The following is a 25,511-nucleotide window of genomic DNA, read 5'->3' as shown; positions in this document are numbered from 1 at the left end:
GAGCAGAGATTAAAAGAGGAAACTGTTAGCAATGGTGCTCTCGGAAGTGTTTCCAAGTGGAATGGCTGAGGACCAGCCACACACCAGAAATACCTGAGGACAAACATTGCTTGTCAAAGAGAATGGGAAAGAAGCAAGAAATGGGGACAGTGGCTATAATTGGACATGGTGGCTATAATTTTTAAAAGGAATTTTCCATGCTACTTCCAACTTCTGAAAACTTTCGCAGTAGACCAGTGCTTTCTAGACACTGAAAATCAGTCCAGTAGTGGAATACTTTAGCATGTCTTCCAGCTTGAGGTCTGAGAGAGAGAGGGTTTTTCTAGCATCCATTGAGGGGGCTAAAAGTAAGGTATATAATCTGTCTGTAGCCCATACCAATCTCTCTGGCACATGATAGATATTCCAACAGTATTTGTTCAATGAATGAGTTAATAAATAAATAAAAATAATATTTTCCCATCAGTTAAAGGTATATTTTCTACTTAAGTATTTGTTTTGGAAATTGTATCATTATTTTTTTCTGAACAGATCATTCATATCACTATATACATATGATACAATGCTTTTCATATTAAAAAGAAAGAAAAACTCAACCTTGACTCCTTGACGTGATACTCACCTTCATTTACCATCTAATCTCCTGTTGTCTCAAAATTTTTGTGGTCTTAACTCTCTGCCTTCCCAGTCCCTACTCGGCCTTTTCCAAGTGTGATCTATTGAAACCACACTTTCGAGGTTACCATATAGCTCCAGATAGTTAATTCCAACAACTCTCTTCTTCTGCTTGCTATTGACTTTTCACTGGTGCTGGCAAAGTTGCCCACATGTTTACACTTGAAATCCCTCTTCTTCTTGTCCTTTATGATTTTCTTGTCCTCGTGACCCCAACATTTTTATACCTAGATCTTCTATTTCTAGGTGTGCTTTGAACATTTTTATTTTGACTAACTTTTACTTAGAACTTAACATTCTGGAATCAAACCTCTTCATTATCCACCACAGATCATTAATTACCTATCTTCCCCATTTAAGTAAATGTCAATCTACATATTCAAACCAAAACCAGCCAGATTCCTCCACTTCCTTTTCTGCAGCTCTCTTCCATTCTTTCAAGGATTCCTACTGTGTATAATAAAATGCAAACTGCTTGCTATGCCTTAGATTAACCAGTAGTCCTGAAGATGATGTAGAATGGATGAAGAAGCAGCTGACCAGAGACAGGAAGAGGGATGATGTGGCCAATATGGTACATACCAAGTTCAAGGAGCCATGGAAAAATCTATGTCAAAAGTGAACTAACATTGATGTACAACAATTCACACATAAGGGGTTGGAACATGAAAATATCCAGGAGATAATTGCTCTTACTCCATGGTGCACTACAGGGGTGAACTTCCAGGGCTCTATTTGTCATAGGAGTGGAGACTAAATTGAGGTTGGAAAATACATGTTGTTGTGCCACCATTCTTTTTCTCCCTTGTCCATAGAAGGCATTAATATAATGTAGGAAGGGCTTCTCACTAAATCAAGATGAAACTACCCAAGATTTCTTAATTTAATGCTCCAGAATGCCATTAAAATCAAGGAAAGTTGCCATAGGAGAGATAGAACAGATGGGTGTGCCAGTAACCAGACAAAAATGGGAGGAAATCTCAACTAGAGCTTGAATGGCAGGATCAGTAGTAGTGAACATAAAAAGGTCAAGGTCTTATCTGATCTGCGTAGATTTAAAGTCTGAGATTCAGGTCACTGTGTACCCAGTCCTCTATCCCAGGATGACTATAAAAAGGCAGAACCTTTTCTAGGTCCCTGTTGGATTTTTAATATCTTCCTATTACATTACCAGCAGACCTGAAATTTGCAGTTTGCAAGTCTGGAAGGATTAGAGTTTTTAATCTCAGCAAATAGACTAAGGGACTGTGGAGGAAGGAGGAAGAGAAAAGGATGAATTAAAGACTCTCTGCCTTTTTGTGTCTACAGAATGTTATAGAATGGGTACCTGATAAACAACAAAGTTATTTCTCTCATTTCTGGACAGTGGGAAGTCCAAGGTCAGGCATCTGGATGCTAGGAAGTCTGAGATCAGTGTCTGGGAAAGGTCTGTTTCTTTATAGACAGTCACCCTTTCACACTAAGTTTATTTATTTTTTGTACTGGGAGTCAAACTCCAGACCTTGTGCTTTCCAGGCAGGTGCTTGGGCAGCTGAGCTATATCCCCAGCCAATACTGTTTAAATGGCAAAAGAAGTGAGCAGCATCTCTTGGGCTTTTCTTTTATAAAGGCACTAATCCCATACATGAGACCTCCATCACTGTGACCTAATCATATCACAAAGGCCTTACTTCCTAATACTATCACCTTGGGGTGAGTATTTCAACACATGAATTTTATGGGGGCATAACTATTCAGAGTACACACTCCCAAACCCATTCACCTTAATGCATGTGCTCGCTTGCTTGATGCAGAAAAGAAGTTATCTAGGGGTCTTTGTAACTCCCTCTCCATATTCTGAACTCTTTGAAATCTCTGGTGTGTTTTACCTGGCTTCTTCCTTTGTAAATCACCACAGCAGTAGCACAGGCTCACTCTTGATTTTGCAGGGAAGCCTGCAAAGGACTTGTCATGACTCAGTGCCTTCTTTCTGCTGTGACCAACACTTCCTACTGGGAGCTTTGAATGTCTTAGCAGTTGAAAGAATGAAATGAAATGGTGTAGATGAACGTGCCTTTGCAAATGCCCCACTTTTTAAATTTATGATGTGAGATCACATTTCAATGAATTCTGCCAAGTCACACAGTGATTTATAATAACACATTCTGGCAATGATTTAGCAGAATCCAAATGATATTTGAATAGAGCTGCAGAAACATTAGAGCTGGAGGACCCCCATGGGGGCTGCGTTTAATACAAGTGTTTACTCCCTAGTTCCCATTTGGGAAAGTGGACCTGACCCCACCACCTGGGTTCTGTCTCAAGTGGGCTTTCTGGTTCCTCTTAATCTCCTTTACGCTGCTCCTTAGGCCTCTCTGAAATGACCACAGTGATAATGATGGGGGTTAACGCTTATTGAGAACTGAGAGGCCAGGTCATGTGCTTATATGCATCATCTCATTTATCGCATTTATGGAACAACCCTATACAGGTAGCTGCTATTATTTTTAGTTTATAGAAAAGGAAACTGAAGTTTCGAGAGGTTAATTGGCTTCCTTAAGGCTAGTCATGGTAATGGCACTAGAGACAACCTCACATCTGTCAAAATCCCAGAGGTTGCAAGAAGGGTTGGTGAGTGAGTAAGTCAAATAAAAAGTGTGCCCTGTGGAGAATGGGTGAAAGAGTGGGGAGCTTTGCTTTAGAAAAGAGGCAGTTTGAGGGTTGACCCAGGAGTGCCAGTGTCTGTCACTCCAGGTCCCTGTAGGGCAGATTTCAGTTCAATATAAGGAAAACATTTTCTGATGAACTAAATGGGCTGAACAGGACAATATAAGGAAAACATTTTCTGATGAACTAAATGGGCTAAATAGAACTAAATAGGCTGAATAGAACTAAATGGGCTGTGCCACCTGTGCCAGGGGGTTCCAGGGAGTTTGGGTTATACTGCACAAAGTCCTCGGTCCAAGCTTTAGATCCATTGATTCTGTTAGATTCCACAGTTCTATTCTCATGAATAGAAATATCTAGATGCAACTGAACCATCAGGTAGAGATTGAGTTTTGTCACATATTATACTTGGTTTCCATCATGATGAGATTACAATACTACTCTTGCTGCTGATGTTGCTAGGAGGCAACATTAATTGAGTTTGTGATGGTAGCTGAGGGCATTGCACAATGAATTTACAATCTATAGGGTTTTCCCTAAGAATCCTGATGACTCTGGTTATGTTCCCCGACATGAGCTCCATTTTCTTCCTTTTATTGGGCTAGCAGCTAAGAGCTTGAACATGTGGATGTGACAGACATGGTTCAAATCCTGGCTCTTGCCACTTAACTGTGTGAAGCTGGGCAACATATTTCATTGCCCTTAACTTGTTTCCTTACATAAAAGATGAAGTGTGCAATATCTAACCCGTGGGTTTCTGTACAGATACAATGACAGGGCACAGGTAAAGCATTTAGCACAGTGCCTGGCACATAGTAATTTACCTGTAAAATGGTACCTATGGGTATCATCATGGTTTACTCCATGCCAGCCACTGTACAACACAGTCACATTACAGTGTACACCCAGCGTTCAGAATTTGTAGCCTCAGTTATTTGTAGATTTTTCCTTAGAACCTAACAAGTGTTTGTGGAAACCCCTATACTTTTGTGGAAACCACAAATATCCTCAGCAATTTCGGGGGGTGGTGAAGTTTGCAATCATCCAATCAGAGAGTGCTATTTAGTTGTCCTTGCAGCTAATTGGCTGCTGCCAGGTAACTCATCTCCAGAAGATGCGCCAGTGTTCCTGCATCATAAGAGGTTTCCATACTATGCTATCTCAGTGTTCTTGATTTCATTCTTCTTAAAGCCCTAAGATCTCCAAGATGCTCCCCTAAATACCCTGCCCCTTCTAAGGCTTTATTAGTACAGTATTTTATTAAAATAAATTACATAACTATGGGAGTCATAGCATATTTAGGGTTTAAATTATAAAAATAGACATTTATAGGCACTTTTCTGACCATATGTGAGATTTACTGTTTTGAGATTTGCTGACCATGTGTGAGATTTGCAGTCTCAGGAGCTCCTGGGACATAATCCCCACTAATTTTGGGGATCCACTGTATTATCTCTGGTATTCACAGTGACTTAAATATTTCTAATGAAAGAATCAAACCATAGGATTAGAAAGGTTATGTCACTAGGCCAAGGTCACTCTGCTCAAATAGTGGCCTTTTGTCTCTCTTTGCTCATGTTCAGCTCCCTTGCTTTACCCTTCAGGGTGTTCCTCACCTGGTACTGCTGCTCATTTGAGGCTGATGATCTCTCATGCATGCTAAGCACCAGGGAGATGCCCAACCAATACTGTGCCACTGCTTGGATGAGGGGCAGGCCCTGTCATCTCCATCTTTGCTTTTGCCATAGCAGATGGAACATGTCCTTTCTCCTTCTCTAGGGCCCAGACTCCTTGCATGTAACATAAAAGGGCCGAGAACAAGGAGGCTCTTCAGTTCTTTTCTTGTGGTCAGCTGGTCCTAGAACAGCACTAAGCATATTGTAGGTATCCTGTACACAACTCCTCAAAGTCAGGCTGGCCTGAAGTAAAGTAAATGAGGCACCCAAAGGGCAAGATATTGAAGCAGGCATGCACCCTGCGGGCTGTGCAAGTGTGGGCTTGGCATCTGCACGTGCATCCTCCTTACATCTTTTTCCTGAGTTCCTTTCTTCTCACACTAGTCCTAGTCCTGCATTTGCGTGTGTGTGTGTATGTGTGTGTGTGTGTGTGTGTGTGTGTGTATGTAAAATTCAGTGGCCCCAAACAGATTTTTTGCCTTTTTCAAGCACCAGATATGTATGATGATATTTTTGTAACAAGAATTGCCAGTACTTTGAATAACTCTGCTCTTCAAGAAGACATTCTTGAAAAAGGCTATTATTCATCTAGTTATATATTTTAAGCTTCTAGAAAAAACAGTCAGGGGACAAGATTGTAAGAAATAAAAGGGATATAAAAGGGAAAATATGAAGTTACTGCAACAACCACAAGGCAATCAAATAATTTCCAATGATATGGTCATTATTTGTACAAGTGCCCTCCCTGCTAAAAAGCAGACCAACAGAATTTTCACACTTACTACTTTGGTTTAATTGTCTATTTGTTTCAAAATGAAAGCTAATTAAAAGATTATTTTCATATGCTTTAATCACACTACAGCTAACTGTTGGAAAATTTGCAATTAATTGATGCAACAGTTGACATAAGAATGCATTTTTAAAAAATAACATCACTATTTGAATACATAGAGTGAAGCAATTAGTCCTTCATTAGTTCTGAGTTGTTTCAAATGCTTTGAAATGCTGGTGTGTTTAATGTTTAATCATCAAGGAAATATATCTGGCAACGGTGCGAGCTCCAGCATCATGAATTAAATATGGTCCCTTGGGAGTGAGGAAAGTCAGGAAGAAAAATGGCAGCGTCCCCATGCCTGGCTGTGGACACATCCCTCCTTCCCCTAAGCACCTGCACAGAGTAGGCTGTGCCTATTGTGTCTCTGTTGTCCCATCACATGAGTGGCTATGAACGCTCTGTTTGTTTATAGTTATCCTTGTAGTGGGTACAGTCTGTTGGGAGGGACAGCCCCTGAGGCTAAAGTCTCCTGCTGGGCTGTAAGTGTTGGAGAGGATGTGGGCATCCACAGAGGAAGGCGGAAGAGGGACTCATCTGTCAACTAAGCCAGTCAGCAGGTTGAACACAGTACAGTGTCCTTCCTTCCCCATGGCGGATATGTTCCAAGACCCTCAGTGAGTGCCTCAGCCCACAAGAAGTGCCAAACCCTACATACATATACACTGTTTTTTCCTACACATTTATGTCTATGATAATCTTGAGAACTTTTACCTTTTCACTTAAAAAGAAGTCCTTTACTCCTTTTCTTTGTTATATCTGAGTTGCTAGCATCATTACTGTTGTGCATTGGGGCCATTATTAAACTGAATATTACCTGAACACTACCACTTTGATAATGTGATAGTAGATCTTACAACCAATACAGCTATTAAGTGACTAGTAGGTGGGTAGTGTGTATAGTACAGACATGTTAGATAAAGGGACAACTCGTATTCTGAGCAGGATAGAAGGAGAAGCTTGAGATTTCATCATGCTGCCCTTCAAGCCGCCTCCTCTCTTCCTCCTTCCTTTCCTCCTTCCCTCTTTTCTTCCCTCCCTCCCTTCCTTCCTTCCTTTCTTCTTCCTTCCTTCTTTTCTTTCTGCTGCCTTTCCTCTCTTTCTTTCCCACCTCCATCCTCTCCTCTCTCCATCCCTCCTTAGGGATCAAATGCAGGGCCTTGCATGTACTAGACAAGGGCTCTACCACCGAGCTTCACTCCTCCTTCCCCATCACACTGCGCAGGTTGGCACGCAACTTAACAGTCACCGATTGTTCATTTCAGGAATTTTTTATTTAATACTTTTATAGTAGGACTCTGGGTCACGGATATTGTGGAAGGTGAAAACACAGATGGTGGTGGTGGTGCGGACGCTACTGTGTCCAGATTCTGGTGACCAGCACTTGACAGAAGGAAGTCACTAGAGCCTCAGGCAGAGGCACAGAGATTCTGATGACAACAGATGTTGACAAGAGGACATTGTCTTGCAATAAAGCTTCAGAAGTACAGATATTCAGGGCTCATTGGCAATCAATGACTGTGGCTTTAGTCTACACTAGGAATCAAAGGATTGGCCCAAAGGAATGCAGCAGGACACGGTTTCCCAGGAGTATACTCATGGTCATCTAGTGCAGTCATTTCAGAACCATAGGTCACATATCCCCTGGATCAGTGGAAAACACATCAAAAGGCTGCAGGTTTTCATCCTCTACAGACATGCCCATATACAACAAACAAGCTTTCACGTCCAGCCTTGATACTGAGTTCCATACATACCTTTTCTTACTGAAGTCTCACAGCAGCCCAGTGAAGTTTGCACACATATGGTCCCCCTTATAAAGATAAGGAAACTGAGGCATGCAGGGGTTAAGTAACATATTAAATTGGAGCTATTACTTATGCCTACTTCATTGGCTTATAGAGGAAATGAAACAATTTAGGACATTCCTTTCTGTACAGAGGAAAGTATGGCTTATACGGATTGGGAAACCCCCTCCCTCCCCCTGACTTGGCAAGTGGCTGAGCTAGTGCTTGAGTTCAAGTCTTTCTGACTGCAAATTCACTAAAGTTTCAGTGTGTGGGTGTGTGTTTTTGTGAGTGTGCCATGTGTGCACACACAAGGGAGCAGCTATGCCGGGGCACTCTGCTGTCATGGAAGGCTCACTCCACATCATCAACCAAGACAACAGAATCACAGAAGCAAAGGTAGTTCCTTGAGGTCCCAGATTATGTTTCCTTTTTCTTCATAAAACCAACAAGGATTCTTCAACTCAGAAATTTGAAAAATGGTGAAGCCTGAGTCTAGGCCAATGGTAGTCACACCCCTTCCAGACCTCCAGTTTCCTGTAGATGTACTCCAGGGTCAGAGGGGAGGATCTCAGGAAGGCTGAGGAGATGGGGATGGGGTAGCACTGGATAACTGGGGTTGACCATGGTCATGATATTTCCACAGCTTGTGCTGACTGCAAGTAACAAAGTGATGCCTCTTGGGTCTGTCTCCCTGTCTTTCATGACATGAGCCGAAGCCCTAACTCCTCTGGCACAAACTTTCTCTCTCTGCTCCAGATCCAGCATAGTTAAAGGTATGACCCAACCAGAAGGAGCTTGGAGTCCAGTGGAAGAAACTAAAGGACACCAACAGAGGTGTGACTCAGATGGAAGAAACAGGGAGTGGGGCAGCTGACTGTACTGAGAGGGAAAGCAGGTGTGACAGAGGAGTGGAAATTTGTTCCAGGCCCTGCCCTTTCCACAGGAAAATGAGGAAGGTGGGGAGAGGCGTTAGAAGCCTAGAGACCAAGTAAGCCAAGGTTTAAATTTGGGGTCAGGCAAATATCTCAGCATAATGGGAGTGCAGAAAATGGGGGAGCCTGTGAGGCTGTGACTGGGGAGGTCTTGGAATTCCATCCATCCACAGGGGCCTAGATATCCTTCTCTAGCCAGAGGCTGGGAGCAAACGGATTTGTAGGAGGGAATGAGAAAACCAGCCTATTTCAGGGATTAGAATGTATGTGTAGGGTGGCAAAACTGACCACATGGATGAAGTTGCTTCTTTTCTCTTTAATAACCACTTTCTTTTATTTATGTATATACTTATAGTCTCCCTCCTTCTTCATAAAGGAGGGAGGAGACATAGATTTTGCATTAACTTACACAAATAAATGCGATCAAAATGATACTGTATGTTACTGAGGGAGCTGTGGTAGATGTTAGGATCTGTAAGAGCTCAGGTTCTGTAGTGTAGAAGGAGCTGTAGAGACAGCACTGAGATCCTCCTCGGCCAAGGCCAAGAGGAAAACACAGTCAGTTTCCCAATCCATAGTGGACACGTGGCACAGTCAACTTTCTCTGATACAGAAAAAGTGGCATCATGGATTCACCAAAAAGTGTCTTTCAAATAACATTTCAGGAATTTCAATAGCTTTTTTCTGTCAGGTCCCACAATCTGGGCTGATGGGATTTCACTGAAACTCCTTTTACCATCAGAAATTCTGAGAGCAGTGGAGCAAAACAACATGGCTCAGGTTTACAGATTTCTCATAAGCTGGTTTGATCACAGAAAAAAAAGTAGGCTAAAAGGATGGCTTTTGCACTTTTCAGGCAGCAGCATCCCTTTTTAAAAGGGATGGCTTTAAAGATATCCGCCACATAGCTGATCAGACCCTGCATTCTCTGGATTGAGGCTGAGACAGGGAATTAGTTTCTAGGGAGCCTTAGGGACACCCTGAGGAATTCCAGGGCCCCAGGGAAAGCAATCTGGAAAATGCTGATCCATAGGAGTGACAGACAGCATGTCCTTCGGCACTGCTCTATGAATATTATTCCTCACAGTGAGGGTGTAATGGGCATAGGAAGGTAGCATGCTCTGGCTGAGGTGTTCTGGGCAGATGTCCTGGGCTGCTGATTACAGGTGATTTAGAAAACATTAACATGCAGGAAAGGGTCAAATTTTCCAGGCTCATACAATCTCCAGTCCCAGGCCTCAGAGGATCCTGCTTCTGAGAATTCAAGGCCCTGAGCATGGGCTCCAGGGCCTTATCACTTCCACACTGGCCCTGGTAGGAAGCATATTCCCTTTGACAGAAGTCTCTCAGGATCAGATTGCTCTAGATCTTTTTAATTGTTTCTTGACGTGCCTTTTAAACTGTCAGGCTGAAATGTGATTCCCATCTCTGTTTACCTAATGGCACAGAAGGGAGGCACTTGGAGGACTGTTATGACTAGGCATCAACCTGTAAACATTCTCTCTCCCCTCAGCTGTCTTTCTCCACCTTCTAAAATGTCTCTGTAGCTGGTAAGGTTTTGGGGAGCAATTAAGAAGGCCCAGTCTTTGGGAGAGGAGGCAGCTGGCTGGTTTCTCATGATGCTCGATAGTCCTCCTGGGCAGGCAGTTGCTCCTGCATGAGGGAGCCATGCTCCTGCTCCATGGTAGGCTCTGAAATATGTTGGAGATGGCCGTGGAAAGGAAAGGGGTGTATAGTCTTAGAGGTATCATGGTCAGGTGGGTGAGGACAACACACTCACATGTAAGATATACTGTTAAGAAGAGCCAAGTGGGTGTGATGCAATGTTCATAAATTTTACAATGGAGGAGCGATGGGGAGATTCACTCTCTCTCAGATACATTCTCCAGCTTTGAAGCTGAACCACACAAATGACATTGATGAGTTCCTTTGCTAACTGTTTCAAATGGGCCCAGCTAGGGGGAAACATAAAAAGTATTCAGAGAGAGGTCAGAGAGTACAAATCACCCATCTCACCATTGTCAATAGACAAACTGGTGCAAAGCAGCCCAAATTCCTTGGGCTCACAGTTACAAAGCAACACTATTAATCAGTGCATTTCTTTTTTTTTCTTTCTTTCTTCTTTTTATTTTTTCATCTTTTTGAGACAGGGTCTCACTATGCAGTTCAGGCTGGCCTCGAGATCACTTTGCATCCCAGGCTGGTCTCAAACTTGCAGTGACCCTTCTGCCTCAGCCTCCGAAGTGCTGGGATTACAGGTGTGCACCACCACACCTGGTTTAAATCAGTATATTAACTTGCTTATGGGCCCATGTTTCAGAGTTACTTTATCAAAATAGCTTGGGCCAATTCTAAGTTTCTGGAATGAACTCACAGCCAGAGTGAAGTTAGACTATTTACCCCCTAATCACTTCCCTACTGTGTCACTTTTGGCTGGTTGTGTCCTTTGAAAGAAGCTCTTCCAAAGAAACTTAGTAGTTTCTCTACTCACTCTCTCCCTGGCTTCTGGCAACTTCTCCTTCCACTCAGACTTTGGTCCTAAGGATGGTATGGTTTTACTGGTACCAAATCCTAGGCTACTGTCCTATCCTGTTAGTGATCTTTATGCTCAGCTTCCTACGAAGCCCCCTCAGAAAGAAACTCTCTTTGAATCTGTTCTCAGTCTGTGGTCTGTTTCTTGTTTGGACCCAGACTGATTCAAAGAGGAATTTGGTCAACTTTCGAAACAGGAAAACAGCTTTTTAATAGTTGAGTCCTAAGGGAAAGGGGGACATGAGCAGAGGAGAGTGAGGCTATTGTTTGGCAGCTTATCTACTTGGTGTCAGAGATTGCACTGGGAGCTCCAGCTGTAGATTCCCAGCAGCAGCACAGACAGGAGCGAGTGCTCCACACAAGAATGGTCAGGCGGGGGCAGGTGCCTGGAAGCACCTTCTTGTGTGACTCCATGTAGAGACAAGAGCTCAGCCCACCTCCAGGTCTCTGTACTGTCCATGACCTCATGGTGCCTCCTGTCAAAGACCTACAGCAAAGTCCGGGCAGTTTGGTGGCCTGGAGAGACCTGACAAAGAGAGCAAAATGATTCAGGAAACCTGAAAAGAGAAGCGATGACCTTGGCAAATTGCATGGCTTGGGAGGCTGAGATTAAGTGCTGAAAGGCAGGAGAGCCCTGGAGGCTCATAGTTTCAAGCCCTAAAAGTGGCTTTTTGTTTGTTTCTTTTTAAAGTAAGAAGCCATGTGACTATTCATAGCCTGGGTTCCTCAACAGTCAAGTAATGGTAACAATAGCATCTATGTTGGAGGTTGTGGTAAGAATTAAATAAGAGAAGGCAGTCACAGATCTTTCACAATCTCTGGTTCATATTTTATAAGCACGGGTTACTATCGCTATAAACAGGCAAGGAGTAGCTGGTGTGGATGCTGGGACAGCTAAGAGAAGAGAGAGGAAAGCAGTAAGGTTTTATGAGATGAGAATCGGGGACCCAAAGTTTGCCTGACACCAGGGTGGAGGGGCTGTTTATTCAAGGTCACACTGACCTTGATGGTGGGACCAAGACCTGAATTTGAATTGCTTGCTTTTTGCTGTGGACTCCTTCCTCCAGAATCTCCCATGGAAATCTTTCCCTTGACTTCCTCACCTCTGAGTAAGTGATGACTCCTTATTAATGTCATTTTATGAAACATTTAAGAAAATGGTGTCCATGAATGATTCCAAATTCATTCTTGGGGGAAAGAGAACAATGGCTGATTTTGTATTCGTTTAGTAACAGAGCCAAAGACACAAAACTCACAGGAGACAGAAGCAGCATTAATTAAGATACTGCCTCTTCTGGTCTCCGAGTTTGCGTGCTGCTTCTGTATCACACTTCTTCAACCATTTCTTAGTTGAAATTAAGAGCTGTGGCTTCAAATGGAACCTTGCTTCACACACCCTTACTTTTGACTCCAAGAAACCCTGTCTCTTTGGCTAGTTCATACAGTGCTGGTTGTTAAAAAACACCAAGGGACAAGAAAGCGGAGTCTCAAATGTTTTATTTAGAAAAGCAAACTCATACACAGACAAACAAGGGGACAATTAAGTTTTGTTTGGGCTGAAGCCAGAGGGGTGTTTGTGTCATGTAAGTGGAAGCCTGTAGAATTTAATAGGCTTATTGTAGGGTGAGGGAGTCCATTTGGAGGGGGAAAAACAAATAAGAAAAAAAAAGGAGCAAAACATTTTTATATAAAATTTTGGTGGATACAAAAATATGTTTAAATAAAGTAATGTAAAAATCAAACCTAAGAGTAAAACCCAGTAGGTGAAATCCTGTCACTACCCTAATAATGGCTGTATTGCTAACAGACTGCCGTTGACTCTGACGCATGTCTCTGTATCAGCCACTCCATATACATGTGTTCATTTTAATCCTCACAGGGCTGCAGAGTGCATGTTGTGATTTTTGCATTGGTGCTGAAAGGTACCAGAGATAAGAAGGCTTAATGAACTAAACAAAGTCAGCAAAGTAGAAAAGAGTGAAGGTGGAATTTGAGCTCCACTGTGAGTCTACTTTCTCATTTCTGCCTCTTATGAAGTTCCTGGGAGCTCAGTTAGGACCCATAACCTAGCTGACAAAAAGGGGCAGATATTGGCCATGTGGACAACTGAGCAGCACCAAAGACTTCAGCTGAAGTCTCAGTAGTTCAGGGTTCAAAATTAAATGCATCCATGGGACAGTAGGACATTACTCACTCATGGAAATGTGTTTGCTGTTGCCTTAAAAGTTGGAGTGAATGCTTTCTGAAGCATGGCTTCTTCCCTCAGGCAGCATCTGCAGGGTTGTATTTTCTAATTCTTTTCTCTGCTCCAGATGCCCAACAAAAGCTGGCCTCAAGATGGACATGCTGATCTATTGACCAACTTGATTGATTGATTAATTGATATACTTGTGGCTCTGTGTTTCAGAGCTCCCAACTCTAGTTGGGAATTGATTTTAATCTTCACAGGTTAAAAACAAAAGCTATCAAATCCTTGCAGGAGATGGTGATGAGACACAATCTTATTAAAGAGAAACTGACAATTTATCATCTCCCAACAGCTCAAGACCCATTTTTTGTTGTTGTTGTTTATTCTTGCCAGGATCTGAGTATCTTGTTCAATATCTAATTTATTTGAAGTTTTATTGAGGGAGGAGCATCTTCTGCAATTCTTGCCTCCAATTTTCTAAGAGTAGATAAGCCAAGAAAGAAAGAAAGAAAGAAAGAAGAGACAGATAAGGGCTTGGTGGGCATAAGCCTTTAGTCTGTGTCAGAGGTTACACACCTATTTTCTCTGAACCTTGCACAGTCCTGTTTTTCTCCTGAACCCAATTTCTTATGGTGCTATATTTTTTTTCCAACAAAGTGTTCATTTGTTTTGTGCTGTCATCTGGAATTTAAGGATTTTATTTTACCTGTACTAAGTACGGGAAATATTGTTTAGCAAAATGTATGTATCACTGTCTTGGTTACTTTTCTCTCGTTGCTGGGACAAAATACCTGACGCCCAAAATTAAGGAAGGAAAGGTTTATTTTGCTTACAGTTTGTGGAGGTTTCAGTCCGTACTTGGCAGATTACAAGGCAGAGTGGCACATGGCAGAGGGCTACAGCTCCTGGCGCAGAACACAGCAAAGCAACAAACACAAAAGCCAGCAATGGCCTCAAGCACCCTTTTCCTCTCCCTTACATATTCAAACTATCCACCCCAGGGCAGGTGTAGCTCTCACATCCATAATCAATCAAACTCTAAAAGCCTGCCCCATGGCCGCATGAGGCTTTAGGGGGACACCCAGTCAGAAACCATAGCAATCACTTAATGCATTTCACAAGCTAATTAAACTCTGAAACAGCACGTATAAATTGGATCCTCTGGTCAGTTGAAATGCCTACTTCATCAGGATTGGTGAGGATGTTTTTGTGTGTGGAGTCTATCACAGGAGAGCTAAGTATCCAGGAAGGAAGCCACTAGGCACTGGAGTGTGCACACAGGATTGGCTGGGCCTATTCTACTCCCTATTGCCTGGTCACAGTGATTGGTTCTTGGACAAGGTCTAAGCATGGCTTAATAGAATCTTCCTAGGGCTTGGTATGGGAGCTCTGAGACAGATTGTATTCCTTCCAGATTTGCTAATATGAGAGAGATGGAACAAACTGGCTGGTTCCCAGATATCCAGGCTCAGGGAGAGAGAGTATGTGAGAACTAAGAAAGGGAAGGTTGATCTCACGGATAGATAGACAGCAATGTCTACAGTGAGGTGCTTTAGCTCTTCACTTATGTAACTCAGTTAATTTTTTTGCTCTTCAATTGTGTTTTTGCCATTTGCCATCAAGAGCTTCATTAATACATGTAGCTTTATTTTCCCCATTTACACTGAGGATCGAGGAGGTGAGACATGAGGATCACACGAGGAGTAATTGACACAGCAGGCTCAGAGCCAGTACCCAGTGATCAGTCACTGCCTTCACCCCTTGAATGCAGGGTGAGTTGGAAATTTTTTGTTTTCCCATTATTCCCTTGACTCACTTTATAATCATACTTCCTTGTTTCCTAATTATAAAATTAATGCATGCACATTGTAGATGTTATAGAGAAACATAAAGAAAGCAATAAATTTATTCACAATCTTGTCACCTAGAGGAGATCAGTGTTGAAATGGTATGCTATTTTCTCTCCAGGCATAGGAAACCTAAATGTTCTCCGAATTCTTCCAGTGTCTTAGTGAATATATAAAATTGGCTCAAATGACTATTTGATAGCTTCTGTACAGTCCAGTGTCACAGAACTGAGGGCAAATTCTGTCCTATAGCAGAAGCGTGATCTTGGTCAAATTATTTAAGCACCTTGGGTCCTTTTTTGATCTGTCTTTTGGAGTTAATAATCTCCTCTTAGCTAGAAGGGTTTATATGAGAAGGAAAAAATTAACATACACTTTACAAAGCATCAAGTGTGGTGTGAGTAACTATAAAAATGGTTTACAAACTTTTCCCTTTTGTTTCTAGTGATGAAAACACTTCATTAAAAAATTGCTTTGTGGGAGCCCAGGATTTACAATAGATAAAGAAGAATTTCTCTGGTTAATTCAGAGCCACCCCCAGCCCCAACTGATTATGAGGTGCCATCAGATAAACCCTAGGATCCTGGGACACAGAGGTGCTAGTTAAAGACTCTGGTCTGTTACACACTTTTTGAAGTGCTTTAACCCAAGAAAGTCCCAAGGAAACTCTGCTGGCCTAGAAATGGAGAGGGGTAGGCTAAGTGGTGAAGAAAAACCCAGTATAGTTGTGTGAATCCTAAACTGACAGGAACCCTAGCACCTAACTTATTGAAGATCAGACTGAAGGTGAAGTTCTCATTCTAGAGTTTCTTTGACCATTGCTGTATGCAGTCAAGTTCTCATGTTACCCAACCTCCAAGCTCTAGCTACATCTAGGAAGGTTAGGACAAAGTCAAGTGCTTAGGCTGCCAAATCTACACACACTCAAAGATTCTTCCCTGGGCTCTGGGAGCCATCCAACCACTATGTGTTGGGGACTTGCTCTTTGCCAGGCTTTTGGCCAAATGCTGAGGACAGAGTGGTATGCAAAAGCAATTATACCTCTATTCTCTCCTATTCCCTGGGGGCTTAATGGCTATCTGAGGAGTCATACATAATTTTAAAAACTCTAAAATTAATGTAAATTTGCAATCATTCAGTATACTGAATGAATCCAGTCTTGGGGATCAGAAAGTCTATGGTTAGGAATTGACATTTAAGCTATGATTTGAAGGTCACAAGCAACATAATCCTAGGAAAACTTTGTACAAATGGCTGATGTTGGATACAGGATTGGTTTCTTCCAAGAATGGAAAGCAAACCAGTGTGTTCAAGAGTACAACATAATCCTAAAAGGGACACAGAATCTAGAAGGAAGTTGTTGTGGGCCATGCTGAGGACTTTGCTCCTTATTCTAAGAGCCATGGGAAGTTGGAGGCTGTGGTGTCTGCTTTCTTGAGAGATGATGGTAGATTATTCCAGAAAAAGTGTTGTGAAAATGGAGAAAATATATGTACCTAGGAGCTACCTGGTGCAAATGGGAAAGGGATCAAGGAAGGCAGGAGAAGTGAAAAAAAAAGAAGATGCTTTATGCACCTATACCAATTCCCCACAAGGAATGAGGTCCTTATGTACTGCGAACATGCACTAATGAAATATAAAAATTGAAAAATAATATAAAGAAGACTTAATCATGTATTTGTTATAGTGGGGTGTCCTAGATTTCTATTGCTGCTATAAGAAATTATTACAAATTTATGGCTTGAAACAGTAGGAATTTATTCTCTTTCATTTCTTATAGCTGGAAGTCAGAATTGAGTCTTCCAGGACTAAAACTATACATGGTGACAGGGCTGGATCTTTCTGAAGTTTCCAGGGAGAGGATCCATTTCTGACCTCTTCCAGCTTATGGTGGCCCTGGGCCTTCCTTGGCATGTGGCTGCCCATTCTATTCTCTGCTTCTGCAGTCACATACTTTTCCATTTTTTTTCCTTTTTGTCCTCAAATCTTCCACTGCCTCCTCTCATAAGGAAATGTGGTTACATTTCTGCACCATCCTAATGATTTCGATAAACTTTCAATCTTATGATTCTTAATTTAATCACATCTTTAATATCTCTTAGGCTAAAAATTTAACATTCGTAGGTTCCCGAGAACTGGTGAACAAGGATTCCTATGAACTGGTGGCTGATGTACACCCTTACCAGGAGAATGTTCATGCTGATCTGGGGTTTCTTCTGCATTAAAGAAGGTTCAACTTCCTCAAGGGGCTGTGAATTTGACATGAGGCCTTTTGCCGAGGTGAAGAGGGCTAGACATTCAGAGTGAGTCCCTGTAACACCTGAACATCTTTGAGAACCATTATCCAATCAATAAAATAAGGGAAGTGGGGAAGGGAACACAGATTTTCCCTGGGATTTTGGCTTGCATATTGGATGGGTGGTGTTGAGATGGTGTTGAAGGGTCACACCGTGAACTTACTTTTGATAATGGTGAGCTTTAAGTGCTTCTGAGACATCCAAAAGCAATTGGCAATGCCATTAGGCAATTTGGGAATACAGATCTAGAGTCCAAAAGAAAGCTCAGGACTAGAGATGAAGTTTCGAGAATTATCATTGCAGAGCACAAGTAATGCTGTGGCGTGGATGAGATTGCCCTGGGAAATTATACAAAGTAAGGGACAGAAGTGTCCAAGACCAAGCCTTGAAGAACTTCCAGGATAATGATGAAGGACACATTTTGGGGGAAATTCAGGAAGGCAGAAGGAAAGCTAGGCAAGCTCTGGCTCAGGAGACACTGATGAGATGATTTCAGACAAGGGAGTGATCAACTTTGGTGAAAATGCTTGTGAAACTTATTACATGAGTCTATGACATAGTGTTGGGAGCAGAAGCCAGATTAGGTTGGAGTAGGCAACCAGAAGCTACGGAGATGTATCTTTATGTGATCATTTTGTGTCTGTCATTCTCCCTTATTGTTTATTCTTTGAATATAGGGCCTGGCTCAGTGTTTGCTCATCAAAAGCTGGCACGTAGTAGGTATATAACTGACTTTACTGAATGAACTGCTGAAGTTGTAAGGGGGGATAATGAAGCATTCTCAATTTCTAGAAAGCATACTGTAGTTCAAGTACATAGTTTTGAACTCAAATACCCAGAGTTTTACATTCAGAGCTTTCTGTTTTCCAGTTATGCAGCTTTGGCAGAATCAGGTTAATTGATCCTTGGTGTCTCAGTTTTCACAGCTATATAGTGGGATGATTACATTTGTCCAGGCAATGCCATGTACTTGACTAAATCTGATACATTTGGCTTTCACAGAAATTCTGCCTTGGCAAGAGCTGATAATCAGACACACAAAGCAAGCAATGCACGTGAATTTTGCAAAAGGACCACTTTGCAAAGCAAAAATGTAAACAAAGAAAGGAGAGAGTGAGAGAGAGAGAGAGAGAGAGAGAGAGAGAGAGAGAGAGAGAAAACTACTTGGCATATACTGATGCTTAATAAACTCCATCCCTTGGTTGTATTGGGTTTCATTTTGTCCTCAGTACATTGTGGTTGGGGCCTTGTAGCCATGTGCAGGATGATTTCCTAATTAGAGAGGCTGTCTTGGTGGAGGCGAGCACCTGCTGATGTCGATGAGGGCACAACATGTCTAAGCAGAGAATGGGGGCTGGGAGGACATAGTTTCCCTTCATGAGGGCTTCACCTTTCCCTTTCCTGATGCCATTCCAGCTGGGCACCTGGCAAGGAAGCCTCAGCATTTCCCCCCTTGAGCCACACCTCTGAGATCACATGTGAAGAAGAGCTGCCTGCTGGAAATCTGGAGTCATTACAGTTTATTAATTTGGGCCTCTCTAATTAAACAGTCATATTAATTAGCATTTCTGCTTGTATGCCTTCCTTTTTCATGTTCGAGTTGAAGCTCAAAGTAATTATTTATATGATTTCTCAATTTGTTTTGGTTTCTGTTTTCCCAGAGTGATACTTTTGCAAAATTCATACATAGCACTTGTTTTGCATGTCTGATTGTCAGTTCTTGACAGAGCAGAATTACTGTGTGAGCAAAGTGCATCAGACAGAGGCTGTGTTCTGGGTGACAGGTAACTCAGAGCACCCTTTCCTTCTAGAGAATTTGGTAGGTAATTTGCAATCTCCATGTACACTGCCAGTGGCTCTTGTGTTATTGTTCACGCTTGCGTGTATTTTGTTGTCTATATGGGAGGATTTAAAACAGGTTGAAAATTATTCAGCTTGGTTTGGGTTCCATCACAATCCACTACCATTTTTCTTCCTAGTGCTGTGTCAGAGTGATTGATTCTTGCCACCACACAACTTACGTGGCATAGAGGACAACAGAGAATTCCAGGGCTGGGTTTGGGGGCTCTTTTTCTTGCCAGCCGCTCACTCTCATGATTGCTGACAATAACTCCTTCCTTGGCTATTTGTAGGACATGTTTAAGCAGCTTCTGTCACTCCAGATGAGGCAGGGTGTGGTCTTCCTTTCTGAACACATATCACTCATTTCCTCCATAAAGAACAAAGTCAAATTCACCGGTGTGTCAACAAGTGTCACCAAAGACACAAGAACAGGCAGGAGAGGAACCATAGTGACATTCGTACAAAGCATGCAGAGGCAAGAAACCCAGAAGCTGAGAGTCCAAAGAGGAAAGAGGGAAATGAAAGAAATACATGGAAGGAGAGAGGAAAATGGGGGCTTATGGTGTTCTTAGCAATGGTTTCTCTTCCCAACTCCAGTGACCTGGTAGGTTGGGTATCTAGCCTTTCCCTCCAGTCCCATCTTACACATACGAGTGAACAGGCTCAGGGAGGATTAAGTGACTCATCCAAGATAGAAGATAGCCACTGGGTGATATCAGAGGCAGGACTTAAATACCAGCCACATTCCTGAGGCTGTATGCCCTTTGCTATCTCATGGAGCTGTTCCCAACTTCAACTGGCATGCAATTGGAAAAAAAAAGAATTCATGATCAGTTTGTTGTTGCTGATCATTCACTTTGTATGCCAAGCTTTCTGCTGTGGGATGTACAATATAGGGACATGTTATGGTTTATGTCTGTGTGTCCCCCCAAAGCCTCCTGCGGCCATGGGGCAGGCTTTTAGAGTTTGAATATGGGTGTGAGAGCTGCACCCGCCCTGGAGTGGATAGTTTGCTTATGTAAGAGGAAGAAGTGCTTGAGGGCATTCCTCCTCCGCCATTCCTCCCCCATTCCGCCCTGGTGGGTGTTTGCGGGTTAGCTGTGTGCTGCTGCCCTGAGATGCAGCTCTCTGCAATGTGCCACTCTGCCTTATAATCCTACCAAGTACGGATTAAAACTTCCATGAACTGTAAGTGAAATAAACCTTTCCTTCCTTAATTTTGGGCATCAGGTATTTTGTCCCAGCAGTGAGAAAAAAAGGAAGACAGGACAGTATAGGGTGGCAGCTAGAGTTATGTAGTAAAATACCTTTAAGGTAATAACAATAGTAGTAACATCTGTCAAGCACCAACTATGTGATAGGTTTGTTCAAAACATTCTCTATTCATGATCTCATTTGATCTTCAGAGTTTTTGCTCAATATACAGTAAATCCCATTGTGATCCATTTTATAGATGAAGAAACTGAGGGACATGGAAAGATGGATGTGAGTTAGTGCTGTCATTCTTGGCTGATCTGGTGGACCCACTGGTGATGGGGGTACCATGAGGGAATGGGTGCTGGCCCAGCTGGGCTCCAGGCAGAGGGAGTTGCAGTGTTCATGACAAGCTCTAAAACCTGTTCTCAGCAGAACCCCAGGCATGCTCAGTAGGATAAGTGAAGTGCAGATAGGAAGCTCTGAGCCACGGATTCAGCAGCAGCAAGTTGCCAGTGGAACAGAGTGAAAAGGGTGTGGGCTTTGGGATCAGGCCAAACCGAGGGTTCCAATCTTGGTCCTTCCACTTGTTCACTGTGTGACTGAGAAAGACACTTAACCTCCCTTAGCTCAACTTCCTCTTCTATCAAATAGGCCTTGCCTTGGAGAGTTGTAATGAGGATTGCACAAGTTTGTACCTGAAATGAAACTATGAACCTGGGGTAGGGCTTGTCACATGAGGGGCAGTGTGAATACTTGAGGATGGACAAAAAGGGAAGAAAGAATCAAAGTGAGGAAATCATGAAATTCTTCAAGGTGAGGTGATATTTGCCATGGCCCTTCAAGGATGGGTAGATTTCCCTGGCTTTTATGTGAACAAAGGGCAGAGATAAGTCTTAGATGAGCCTGCTCTTGGTACACTTTGGGGCAGCCAGAAACTCCTGGGATTCTTGGGAAGATGTAGCAAGCCTTAAGGGCCTGAGAAGAGTGCCCCATAGAGGTTATACCATGTTTGGTTATTGTGGTAGTTAATTGGCTAATTGTTAACGTGAGTGGGAATGCCCAGCTGATTTGAGTCAGCATGGTTGCCAGAATGGTATAAAAGGAGAACAGGAGGTAAGGATTTCAACTGATCTTCTTTGAACGAACTTCCTTATGATCGCTTTTCTTCAGGAGAATTTTGTTTCTTCAAAGGAACTTAGGCTGCTTCTTTCTTTGGTGGAGCTCAAATCTTCCCTTCATGTTGAACGTTGTCTCCTGGCTTCCACTGCTGATCTCTCAGCCGCTAGCCCGCCTCCTTCAGCCTTTACACACAGACACTTCAGCTTCCTGCACTGGCCCTTCAGCCTTTCTGGTGCAGATCCTTCAGCCTCCTGATATGGACTTGCGTGGGACACTGCTGTGCACTCCAAGCCCTTGACTGGATCCTTCAGGTCTCCATCTTGCACTCTTCTACATATGACTCTAGTAGGCATTCACTAAAACAGTCATACAGCTAGAAATGATTACTGAGAACCTACAGCAGGTAAGCCTCTGTGCCTGTAGGTGCATGTGTTATTTCCTACCTCCCTTTAAGAGAATCTCAGTTTTAGAGAGGTTGAATGCCTTGCCCAGGTCACGCTAAGTCATGCTGTCTGTTATGCAGGGTCTTGCTAAGACTGAGTGACCAGCAGAACTAACCTTCCAAGCCCTTGCATTTCACTATACCTTTTCTTTTGAGCACCAGCATTAAGATGAGCCCTCAGAACTGTCTGCATTGCTAGACCCACTGCCCTGCTCCAAAGAAAGGGGGCTTGACTGTCATGAGCTGAGACTACCAGCGAAGATGTATGCCTGCCTCAAGGGGGCTGCATTCTTTGACATAACACCTCCAGCACAAACATTTTAAATTCTAATCATGAAAATAATTTGGAAGAAGGAGATGAAGATTATCATTTATTTAGGGGGCTTTATCAACAGAGGGCCTCTCCGGCTTTAATAAATGAAATGTGTTGCATAGAGCAGGATCACTGAGGCATGTGATACCGTGTCTGCCCACGAAGGGCTTTGAATAATTTACATCCTGGAAAGATATTTTATGACAGTGCTTATAATCTTCTTACTGGTTCAAAATCAACATTTACAGCCGACATCTTTGAACTGATGCAGCTGATAAGCTTATCTCTTTATTATGTGACACGAATCAAACTTTCTCTGAAAAGGGAAGTTTCACTGAAATTGATTCCTCTTTGGATATCAATATTTTATTCTCCAAAAACAGCACATAAATAATAGAGAGCAGCTATTAACATTTCATTTTAATTACTATATTAGCAGAAGGAACTCTTAATTTGAAAGGGCATGGGAAGGAGGCCTTGGGGTTTTGCAAAGGTGCTTCATCTGGTGGCTCCATCTCTGATTATACCTGCCCCAGAGGTGTGTCTTCTGTGATGAGTCTCCCTCCCAGCAGAGGTCTGGAGAACAGCCACTGGGTCTTCCACAGTGTGAGAGGGGGTTCTTCCAAGAGTTTGTTACACCTTAACAGTGTAGAAAAAAATATGGCCTTAGGTCCTCTGCAACATATGAAATGAGCATTTTGCTCCACTAATTCTGTGATGTCTGGAGCTTGTGGACTAAATGGGTATGGAGGGAAATAAATTATATTTCCTAACAACTGGAAGGGCTGACTCTCCAGTCATATCATCTAATGCTCATGAGACTACTGTGGCCTGTATGTTCCTGCAGGAGTCCAGCAAAGAGGCCCAAACATTAGTGTTCAATATCAATGCTCAAATATTAGCTCTTTATGACATCGGGAGAACTAATCTAATCTTGCAAGTCTCTCTTTTCTCATTTATAGGCTGGGTTAATAGGTGTTCATCTCATAAGTTTGTACTGAGAAATGTAATTTATGCCAAAAACACAGTACCATTTGAGGCAGAGGTTACTCTAAATATCCTAAACTGAGAGGCCCTGGTGCCCAAGGGAGTGAAAACATGGATGTTTTGAATTGGAATGTATTAATTAATTTTCCATCTCTATAACAAAAATGCCTAAGATCATTAACTTAGAAAAGGTTTATTTTGTCTCGGTTTTGGAGATTCCAGTCCAAGATGAGGGGGTAAGACCCATTTGCTTTGGGTCTGTGCCATAACAGGAGCACATGGTAGAGCAAAACCATTCACCTCATGGCCAGGAAGCAAATACTAGAGGAAGGGACCAGAGCCCCACAGTCCACTTCAAGGGCTCACCACCAATAACCTAAGGACCAGCATCTCAAAAGTTCTACCACTTGCCCATGATGTCACCAGAGGACTAAGCCTGGAACACACAGGCTTTTGGGGCATTTGAGATCTAAAGTTTAGCTGAAGTTAAAACAACTCCTGGACATCATAGATTTTGCATTCCACTAGACCCACAAGCAAAGAAAGGGTTCACTCAACTGGCCCAGGGGAAACTGATCCTGGATACCATGCTGAATTTGGCTGGTGCTCCACTGCAGAGGAGAGGGCAGCACTGATTGTGCTTGTGACTGAGAGGATTTGCTGGACACCCTTTTTTTAAATTTTAAAGAGAGTAGTAATGAGAAACAAACAAACAAACAAATAGGACAGTAGCAGCATACCAGTATCATGAACATAAACAAATCAAAGCAAGAACATTCAAAGTGATACAGGGTCTCAAGACAAATTAATACCAATCAATAGTGGTTGTTACGTTGCACATTGCTATCCTCAACTACATTGCTCACATTATCAGATGTAAGAATGAAAGATTGCTCAAACCATTAAAGAGAATAAGAAAATAATTCTTCAGTAAAACATTAGAGATAATACAGAGTTTCTCTAGACAAGATGGTAGGCATTCACCATTATAGTTCCATTGTGTATTGTTACCTTCAAATCAGTTACTCAGACCACCAGACACAAGCATGCAAAGTCGATCAGAATATAAATAATTGTGCGCATTAACTGTTCATTTCAATACACCACGAGACAATAGCAATATAGTCATTGCAGCTATTCATATGTATATTTATGTTTTGCCTTCCTTCTTTGTTTTTTCTTCTTTCTCTCATCCCAGTCATTCTTTCCTTTGAGGAATTTCTTTTCCTTTCCTATCATATATTGTACATTTTGAGTTTTACATAGTCTTTCAGGTTCCTACACCAAGGAGACAATATGATGTTTACACATGTGGGTCTGATTTATTTCACTTATGAGTATGGTCTCCAGGTGCATCCATTTACCTACAAAAGCCTCAAGTTTATCTTGTTTAATAGCTGAGTAATACCCCACTGTATAAAAATAGCACAACTTTTTTATCCATTCCTCATTGGATGGGAATCTGGGTTGTTTCCAAGCTTTAGCTGTAACAAATTGTGCTGCTATAAACATGCATGCACATTTATTGCTATGGTATGATGTCTTTAATTCTTCTGGGAAAATACCCAGAAGGGAAATAGCTGGGTTAAAGGGGACTTCTAATCCTAGTTTTGTGAGAAATCTCCAAATTGATTTCCACAGTGGTTTCACCAAAGTATACTCCCACCAGCAGTGGAGTAGTGTTCCTTTCTCCCCACAGCCTCTTCAGCATTTGTTATTGGTTGATTTCTTGATGATAGCCATTGTTTCTGGGGTGAGATGGAATCTCAGTGTTGTTTTAATTTGCATTTCTTGAATGACTAATGATATTGAACATTTTTTCATGTATTTATTCACGATTAGTATCTCTTCATTAGAGAAATGTGTATTCATCTCAGATGCTCATTTTTGGATTGGGTCTTTGAATTTGGGAGGCCTGATTTTTTAAAATTCTTTATACGTCCTAGATAGAAGCCCTTTGTCTGAGGGGCAGTTGGCTAAAATTTTTTCCCAATTTGTGCGTTTTCTTTTCACTTTCTTGGTGATTTCCTTAGATGTGCAAAAACTTTTCAATAAGATGAGATCCCAGTTGTTGATTCTTTGAAGTATTTCCCGTGCAGTTGGTTTTTGTTCATGAACTCTCTGCCTACCCCAATGTTGTCAAGATTTTTACCTACTTCTCTTCCAATAAATTTAGTGTTTCTATTTTAATATTTA

At 42.2% G+C, this 25,511-nt stretch overlaps 1 long non-coding RNA gene across 1 annotated transcript in view; it reads left to right on the top strand.

Annotated features, from left to right (window-relative positions):
* The first annotated feature begins 11,962 nt into the window (after positions 1–11,962).
* The window catches only part of LOC106148930, a 54,334-nt gene continuing 40,785 nt past the window's right edge, over positions 11,963–25,511 (top strand). Inside the window, exon 1 of the long non-coding RNA XR_001234713.1 lies at positions 11,963–12,192. This is a non-coding gene — a long non-coding RNA (uncharacterized LOC106148930). The remainder of the gene's footprint in view (positions 12,193–25,511) is intronic.

Source organism: Chinchilla lanigera, unplaced genomic scaffold, assembly GCF_000276665.1.
Source record: "Chinchilla lanigera isolate Chin_1 unplaced genomic scaffold, ChiLan1.0 scaffold00032, whole genome shotgun sequence".
Lineage (NCBI taxonomy): Eukaryota > Metazoa > Chordata > Mammalia > Rodentia > Chinchillidae > Chinchilla > Chinchilla lanigera.
This window is presented reverse-complemented; position numbering and strand designations above follow the sequence as displayed.